The sequence below is a fragment of the Triticum aestivum genome, chromosome 7B (genome assembly GCF_018294505.1).
Source record: "Triticum aestivum cultivar Chinese Spring chromosome 7B, IWGSC CS RefSeq v2.1, whole genome shotgun sequence".
NCBI classification, from domain to species: domain Eukaryota; kingdom Viridiplantae; phylum Streptophyta; class Magnoliopsida; order Poales; family Poaceae; genus Triticum; species Triticum aestivum.
Genome location: NC_057813.1, coordinates 475,707,050 through 475,714,385, shown reverse-complemented (window position 1 = coordinate 475,714,385; position 7,336 = coordinate 475,707,050).

Below are 7,336 nucleotides of genomic sequence, written 5' to 3'. Positions count from 1 at the left end.
AATTGTCGTGGATTTGTCACGGCAGAGGTCCTAGTGAAAGTACTTAGTCGTGGAGCCATCGCTACGGGTTTACTTGAAGGGGTTAAAGCGGACACAAAGGCACGAGGGTTTTATACTAGTTCGGCCCCTTCGATGAAGGTAAAGCCTACGTCTAGTTGTGATGGGATTGATGTGGTCTCGATGGCTAGGGAGCAAACAAGCTTTGCCTAGGCTCGAGTTGTTGTTGTCTCTCCTGAACCGCCGCCGGGTTGTCCCCTTATATACACGGGTGACGCCCGTCGGTCCATAGAGTCCTAACCGGTTCATACTCGTATTCCGGTTGGTATCTCTCTATTCCTTACTTACAATACAAGTCATATATCAAGCCGGTTTACGACTACATGTTCTAACCGACTACAGGCCTTGGGCCTTCATCTGTTTACGTCACTAATATAGTTAACCCGGCCCAAGTAGGCCGGTTTACGCCTAGTGGTAATATCACCAACAAGCCCTCTCCGAGTTATGGAAACAGATGTATCCTCGCCAGCTTTTGATGTAATATATGGCATGCTTATATGTAAGTTTGAACTGTTTATCATATCAGCAGGGCCTGTTTGATGATTCTTGGTGTTAGTAGGCTAGCTACTGTGCGAGCTATAGTACTTGCAAAACACTCACCGAAGAGAAACATTGGGGCTGATGAGCTCGTGGTACGCTTATACTTATCCCTCGTCGATCGACCAATAGCCCTAGCTCCTAAAATTGTAGGCTTAGTGATCGATCAGACAATAGTCGACATACATTCAGGCCTCATTTGGTTCATAGGGTAGGAAAATCGTAGCAAAAGTATAGAGAACGTGCAACACAAAATCATAGCAGTGCAGAGACGTACTCCCTCCGTTCCAAAATAGATGACCTAGGCGGGCTAGTTTGGCCTAGTGGGTTTCAGTGATATGACGTGGTATAGTGTCGTCCTGTCTTCGCGTGTGGTAGCAATATTGCGGGTACAGTAAGTTTTCTTGAAGAAGCGAAATTCAACGAAGTCATGATGGTTCCTTCGTCCGAACAACTTACAGTGGGAAAGGTTGGGCCTCCGATACGACCGGGGTAGACCAGGATAATTTTGTGCATGGCAGGTGGACCAGGATGGTCGATGTCCCACATGTCGGCGAATGAAAGTATTCTTTCTGATATAGAGGACGAGCAACGAGTATTCATTGTCTATTCTTGATGAAAGCTATTGTCTCCACTATTACTCCTTGACTTTGTCAATGCCTCTCTCTCCTCCACATAAGCGGGGACTACTTGTTGTGCATGTAGCGGCCAGCTGGCATCTTGAGGGGCCAGGGCGGTGAGAGCGGGCTCCGGAAGCGGTCCGGACTCCAGCATGGCCCACCTCACCTTATCACCATATATTTCTTGGAGTCCGTGCGCGGCGGGCGGGCGATCTCTTCTCCCTCCCCCGTTTCTCTCTTCTCAGCCGACGCCCGCCGAGCGATTAGATTTCGGCTATCGACGATTTATTCTTTTTTGAGGAATCTACGGTTTATTCAATTACGGTCCCACATGTCAGTGTAATTACAAGACAATGCATGTCCCCTCTGGTGAGCGGCGTGCGAGCCGGACTATCGGGGTTGCGACGCGTACGAGTCGTATGTGTGCCACCTTTTCCTTTAGAACTTGCGAAGCATAACATTTTCGCGCAATTGATCGATAGAAATCCAGAACAAAATGACGAGGGCGGTGCTTTCCCGCTTGTTAGGCGGGCTAGTTCGAGTGATATGACATGCTACAGTGCCGTCCACTTGCTCCATTTTTATGTAAGCAAAAGTTTACACTCTTACGTGGGAGGAGTGCGAAACACCGCGGATCTGATTTTGATCGAGGGATAACTGTTCCCTGCCAAATAATGGAGGATTGTTAGCGATTATAGCATGATAATTAGGGCATCTCCAGCGCTGGCCCAGAAATTTACACCGGCATCTGTCCGAGGACACTGATGGATGCCATCCGATGCTGCCCACATACCTTTCGACAACTGTATGAACTAACCGGACGAAATTCGTGCAAACAAAGCAAATTTCAAATTAACCGGATGAAATTAACTGGAGGAAATTCATTACATTTCGAAAACTTTTCCTACAAACTGGACGAAATTTATTACATATTTCGCACAAACCATACTAAACCTACTGTGCACCTAATCTAAACGATCGTCGGCGCTCGACCACCATGTCCAACCATGAACCCGAGAAAGCCGGCCATTGCCTTTGCCTCCTCCTCATCCGCCTCGATAACCTCCTCCTCCGGCCGGAGCACAAGGTTATGAAGATTTCTGCCTCCACGTCGTCGTCAAGCGGCTAATCGGCCGCCGATGTTTACCCCACCAAGCTTGTCGTCGACTGAGTGGAGTAGCAGTGGCCTTACCGGATCAGAGCGGCGGCGACCTACCATGTACTACTCTTCCTCGCTGCCGGCTGCGCTCGCGCACGCGCGCCAGCTTCGTGGTTGTGGCGGCGGAGGGCAGCCCGGGGGGTGCCGGTGATCTCCTTTGTTTGCTCCTGCGATAGTATGTTGAAGAGAGCTTTGGAGAGCACCCAGAGCGGAGCCGCCGATGTCCCTCGGCTGCTCCTGCGACAGTACGTCCAAGAGAGCTTCGGAGCGCCAGGAGGCCATGGTTGAAGTGGTGCCGACGGAAGGAAGGGACCGGAGGAGAATAAGTGTGGGTCTTTGGCTATGGCTGGGAGCTGTGGCTCAAGTTAATATAGCGGGCAAATGGCAATGAGCCGCGGCAGACGGATGGACAACTGGCGCAGGAGTATGTTCGTCGGGTGTGAATGCGGACGCTGCTTCAGTGACTTAACTGCAGATGTGTTTGGGTTACTGACATGTGGTCCCAACGGGCGTCTAGCGCGCATGTCAGTGACACACCAATTGCACCTGCAGTTAAGTCCGGTGAATGCGGCATTGACATTCTGGAGAGATGGTGACCGTTTCAGGAGGGAAGCACGCACTAGCGATGGAAGGGGTTTCGGTGTGCAGTGGCACTAAGATCGGTCGCTCACGATAGTACATACTCCGTACCATACTACCATAGTACCCTATCTAGCTTAGGTTGTTTTATAGATTGTCGTTGTGATGGATGATATACATGAGCAAGGCGGTCCGACTATGACCGTTGGTGTTGAGCCAGGTGAATACATGCTCGGCGTTCGCGTAGGCCTCCATCAAACGTCTAAACAGTAATGTCAGGCACTGCCAGGACACGCAGGTGATGGGCTCGCTGTTTGCGTTGCGCCATGAGCAGGACTTTGATTTAGAGGGCGACGTGCATGCATTAGCATGCTTTGACAGCATGAGCGTGAGTGTCTGACGCGAAGTATTTCATTTTCATTTGGCTCACGAGGGTGCGTTGCAGCGACAAGTCCGTGGTTTGATTCCCCACATACGCATAATTTTGGTTTTTACAGTATTTCTTTCTCCATTCACAGGTAGGCCCGCGTAGATAGATAAAGAACACGAGCTGATGAGTTTCATGCGGACTGTTTGACTGGTCAACCATAGAAATACGGAGCTATACTCTGAGCCAGCGACCGTATAATCACCATATCTCGTATACAATGATCAAAGTGAGCTATCAAGACAAGTTCGATGACCGCAAATGCATTTTACTCGGTAATAAATGAGCAGGATTGAAGGGGAATCCTAATTTGCTTTGTCTTCTATCCTTGAGCTCTTGACAAACCAATGCACTATACGGTTGGCCAGCCACTCCACCCCAGAGCTCTCACCAAGCGTCGTTCATGCCACCATGCCGCACACTAACTGGTAAGGCAGCGATGGCATCCCGCCGCGCCAGTTCCTCACCGCCCATGAATGCACACAAAATGGTAGGGAAGCGATGGCATCCCGCCGTGCTGAGTTCATCGCCGCTCGCAACCTCACAACTATGTGGGAGGAATTTGAAGATGCCAAGGCCGAATGGGCGGTAGAGCAAGAGGCAGCCAAAGCCGCACAGAGGGAGCGGAAAAGTCAGAAAGCACTCAAGAAAAGAGAGGCCCGCCGCCGCAAGAAAGAAAAGGACGCACGCGCTGCTGTGGAGAGGTTGGCGGAGATCCAAGCACGGTGGGGTGTCACCCACAAAGCCGGGAAGGAGAGCGACGGCGTCTGGCCAGCATGTGAGAAGTAGTAGTACTAGTAGTTAGTGTGTGTGTCTGTGTTTGAGTACGAGCATGTACCAGTATTACTAGTTACTACTGTAGTTTTTAGAGCAAATTACCAGTACATTAGCCTAGACTAAATGGAAAAATTCTTATCCTATGCATCAAATGGCATCTCTTTCACTATAGGAATTGAGATGCATATCATCTCACTTCCATATTCCTATCCTATGAACGACAGGAGACCTCTGTTGGAGTAAATACTATAGATAGCAGTACTGCTGGTATAGTAGTTTTCTTCAAGAAGCGGAATTCAACGAAGTCATGATGGTTCCTTCGTCCGAGCAACTTCAAAGTGGGAAGTGGGCATGTGATTTGACGGATCATTAGTCATTATTACTGCGGCGCGACGACCTGGGTGACTCTCCCTTGGAGTTCTGCGTGCATGGCAAATGGACCAGGATGGTCGACGTCCCACATGTTGGCGAACAGAAGTATTCTTTCCGATATCGAGGAGCAAGGAAACCGTGTGGTATAGTATCACTGCTGATTGGTTCGCAAAAAAATAGTTTCACTACCGATTTATAATTATTTTTTATTTCTGATGAATGCTAGCATTTCAACTCTTACGACGAAGGGTGCCAAACACGACACGTGTTGGATGTCCCACACGTCAGCGAAAGGAGTGGGACATGAACAGTGTGGTAGAGCCTAGCATAAAAAACAGCGTGGTAGAGCGTCTCCACTTCTTCCACTTCTGGGTCTGAGACCACACGTAGTAGTACTTAGTGGTATGAACGATACAAAGTGCGACCTGGAGAGAAAGACACGTCTAGTTGGAAGGTCTCGGGGCATACACGTAAACAAATATAAAAGTTAATATGTGCCTCCAACTAATATAGTAGTAGTAGAGTACTTAGGCACATACTCCATAACATCATCGTGCATTGCACGTACAACATTTAGTGGTAGTACGTAGTAAGAGACAAATGCCGCCCAAGAGTTCCCTTCTCAACCTACTTTTGGGTGTTTGGTAGAGTGTATGGAGGGTGCATGAGTCCACACTAGTTTAGCACAAATACACTAGAAGCATGCATGAAGAGAGCATGCATGAAGAGGGGTGTTGAGTTGAGCATGCATGAAGAGGGAACAACTATGCTGAGACGAGAACGCAACCAAACACATCATGTATGCCATGCATGTTCATACCATTTGTGCCTTTCTACTTCACTTACTGCGCTACATTACTCAGGTTTGTACGTCCACTCCTGGGTACATGTCCGTCTCGTAGTTCCAGTGCCATGTGTTCTTCATATAGATGGAACGGTCGTTGCATAACACGTGCGCCTTGATGCTAGATGTCTCGCGTGTTGGCAAAAGGATGAACAAAGCTCACATAAAAAAATAGAGTGGAAGAACATAGATTCTGGACGACCGAGAAGGAGCAAGGAACCTCGTGGTGGAGCGTCTGCACTCATAATATTTAATATTATTCAGCGATATAAAATTAACCAATCATCTCCACAGTGGACTGGAAGAGTACGAAACACGGCAGCCCAGTGTAGTTACATCATACTAGTACATGGCTATCCCATGCTATCACCATATTTCTTGGCTTCCGTGCGACACCTATCTCTAGTAATCCAGCAGCCTGTATCGCTTCTCCCTCCTCATCTCTATCAAAGTGCGGCGGGCTGGCGTTTCTGCCGTCTATTGAGGTTGGTTAATTATCACATGTTAGCGACATGCCAAGAGCATTCTAAAAAAATTCCTTTCACGTTCCGTTTTCAAAAAGAAAAAAATCCTTTCACGTACGAATTTTCCTGTATGCTTTGAGCAACTTGCACGTCCTATACTGCTCCTGTTTGATACTCTAGCTTAGCTAGAGGTTAGACTAACTCATGACTAACCCTGAACTAACTGTAGCTAAAGAGGTGTTTGGGTGACAGGGTTAGATTGACAATAAATGCACTTCATGGAGAGAGAAAAGTATTTTTTCAGTGGTCCCATGAGAACTATCTCCAGTTAGCACCTCTTGGGTGGGATAGTTTTTTTTTGGTGGGTTCGGTGCAACTTGCTCCAATTTAAACCCTCATGCTTGGATACTTTAGAGCTATTTGAGCCCCAACTAGCTCAAACTAACTCTAACCCATGGATCCAAACAGGGCCTATGGCCAGTCTCGACGCGGAGCAGTCGCGTGCACCGGGAAGCGGCGCTCTCTCGGCCGTCGCGCTACTTCAAAGCCGGCGCCAGTGAGAGGTCGCCTCCGCTCTGGCTGGGTATTAATGCGGCACTGACGCTCCAGGGCGATGCTGACCAGTAAGGGAGTATAGGTTTTGAACCGTTTCAGGTGTAGTAGTAATGGTAGTTTGCAAAACTACTCAATTATTGCACTCAGTTTCCTAAGAAATTGTGGTAAAAAACATTACTCCACAGCCCGTTTCCCTTCTCCTTCCTGCTCGTGATTTACGTGGCCATGTTAACGTGGTTGTGTCAAAAAAAATGTCACTTCTTGCTCGTGATTTGCATTATATAATTACAAGCAAGATTCTCGTGCATTGCACGGAACATCAATATGCATTTTTTTTACAAAACACATGTTGTGATTGACCCATGCAGGAGTAATCCCATGTGTAAAAACTAATGATATCTCGAGAATTTTATCGGAAAACTGGTATCTTGAGAATGTCATCAAAAAAATGAAAGATGAGAGATAAGGCGAGGAGGAGTGGAGCGTGGTGGTGACTGGTGGTCGGAATGGGCCGCGACATGGGGATGGACGGCGCCGGCAGGCGGCAGCGGCCACCATGCATGCTAGATTGTTCCAGAGATTTATTTCTTTTTTAATTGCTGAGCAATGAGGTTTGCGGGAGATAATGATGTGGAGAGAGGTGCGGGTATCTTTTGTAAAATTATCATAGTTTGCTTCCTATCTGTCAGATATAGATCATACGGTCTGTATTACAAGATGGCTGGCACACCATCATCGCCAACTCATTTTTTTATAAGGGTACAGATGATAAGTTTGCTGACTACTAAAGTAAAGTGGAATCCGACCATGTTATGCAAGTAAATAAAGGTGATTGTTTATCATACGGGTAAGGTTAAATGAAGGGTGGTAGGAACAAATGCTCCGCCTAGAGCATGTGTGTGTGAGATGGAGTCTTAGTGTGTGTGTGTGTGGGGTGTGTGTGTG